Here is a 1,860-nt window from a genome sequence, read left to right as displayed (position 1 = left end):
CCCGGGATCTCCTTGACGGCCCTGCAGAGATGTAACCCATGGTTTACAGTTGAAGGAAATAAATGAAGCACTTTATGTTTCAGCACTGCTTTATAAGGAATAAACTCCACTGAACTAGTAAGGTCAAGATCTTATATTTTCTTGGAGAAATGGTATATACTGCACCTGGGGTCCTGGTGGGCCCTTTTCTCCTACTGGACCAGGGGGACCCTAAATAGCACACATAGTTTGGGAATATTAGTCATCACAACATGCAAATGACAGTGTCACAACAGTGTAAACCGAACTATATTTATCCATAGAATTGAAGAAATAAAGATTCCCAAAATTTAAAATAAAAACGATTGGCTTGTTTTAGATCCCAGTGTTTGTACTTGATCCCTCACACACTTACTGGTGGTCCAGACTTCCCAGTTGGTCCAGGAGGCCCTCTTAGACCTGGCTCTCCCTATAAGAAAACAAATGTTCTCCTTTACCTAAAGTTACTATTGTAAAGGCTAAAAACATTGTGGCTATGCTCTAAACCCAAGTGATCTGTCTAGTTTTTTAGTCATCAACCTAATAGGAAGGTTGTTCCAACCTTGTAATGGATAAGGGAATTCCTGAATTCAGTCATTTACAGTATGAGGTTCCATTCTGTTTAGGATGTTGCCTTAAAAGTCAGTGGCCTATGCAGACTGTGAGGCAGCACACAAACCATAAGAATGGAGCCTTTATCCGTATGAGAGCTTCAACATTATAACTGCAATGTACAACAGCATAATATAATGACATATCGCTGTTAATGTGGGACGGTTAAAGTGTAAATTGTCTTTACTCTGTTTCCAGTGTGGCCCAGTCTTCCTCTCATACCCACGTTTCCTGGAAAACCCTTAAGAGAATACGACAGAGTGAGCTGGCTATGTCAAAACATCAAACGTAAAACATTATTATCCTCATCCCACTCCCTCTCTCTCTATAAAAGTCCTGTAGAGGGGTCACTTACATACATGCCAACAGGGCCCTGCGGTCCCACTGCTCCTGTCTTTCCAGGGAAACCCTGAGAGACACACATGCCAAAACATCCTGAAAATCAACAGCTCGATTCCATGAACTATATGGAAAAAAAAAATCATAAACATACCCTCTCTCCTGGTGGTCCTGGACTGCCCATAGGCCCCTCTCGTCCAGGTGGACCCTGTCAGTCGAAACAAAATCATCAGTAGAGATTTAACAATTCACAAACAGATCACTATGCTGTGTTTTTTTTATGGTTAAGTTGCTGAAGTGGTATTAGTCTAATTACATTTCTCAATAACCTCTCTGCTCATAAAAAGCTAATTGAATAGGCAAAATGAATCACCTGCATACAGTTAAATGCTAATATGAGGTAAAGGCTGTGTTTATTTGATAAAAAAATACAGTAAAAAAGTAATTACTTTTGATCAATTTAATGAGTCCTTACTGAATAAAAGTATAAATTTAATGCTGATTTACGAACACTTTACAAAAGCACAAAAACTACTTTTGATATACATTAAGATTAATAATAGCAACAATGGAACATGCTACCATGTCATAAAATTGAATCTTAATACCACTCGATACCCCTTTGTTGAACCTTGTATGACTGCATACCATAACATTGGGTCAAGACAAGAGTTGAGTTAATCGGCTCAGACACAACTGTAGTTGCTTTACAGGATTCAAGCTTTTACAGGATTCATACTTATAAGACAAGTTAAACCGAACAATGACTGATTTAAAGATCTAAATAGGCTTTGATCTCAATTTGCATGAGCTCCATTGTTGTGTGAGAGAAGAAGAGTAGAATGTATGTGAGTGTAATCATCTGCTTTACGCACATAGAAATGCTAAAAA

The 1,860-nt window shown here is 38.5% G+C and overlaps 1 long non-coding RNA gene across 1 annotated transcript; it reads right to left on the bottom strand.

The window, feature by feature from the left end:
• Nucleotides 1-816: 816 nt before the first annotated feature.
• Nucleotides 817-1,178, bottom strand: LOC107579416 (uncharacterized). The gene is made up of 3 exons (XR_001608474.1): nucleotides 1,124-1,178; nucleotides 986-1,039; nucleotides 817-871 (listed from the first exon to the last, which is right to left on the bottom strand). It is a non-coding gene; the product is annotated as an uncharacterized lncRNA (long non-coding RNA).
• Between the last annotated feature and the right edge of the window lie 682 nt (nucleotides 1,179-1,860).

This window comes from Sinocyclocheilus grahami, unplaced genomic scaffold, assembly GCF_001515645.1.
Source record: "Sinocyclocheilus grahami isolate Dianchi unplaced genomic scaffold, SAMN03320097.WGS_v1.1 scaffold17136.1, whole genome shotgun sequence".
Classification (NCBI taxonomy): domain Eukaryota; kingdom Metazoa; phylum Chordata; class Actinopteri; order Cypriniformes; family Cyprinidae; genus Sinocyclocheilus; species Sinocyclocheilus grahami.
The sequence above is the reverse complement of the archived record's forward strand: the minus strand, read 5'-3'. Positions and strand labels throughout refer to the sequence as shown.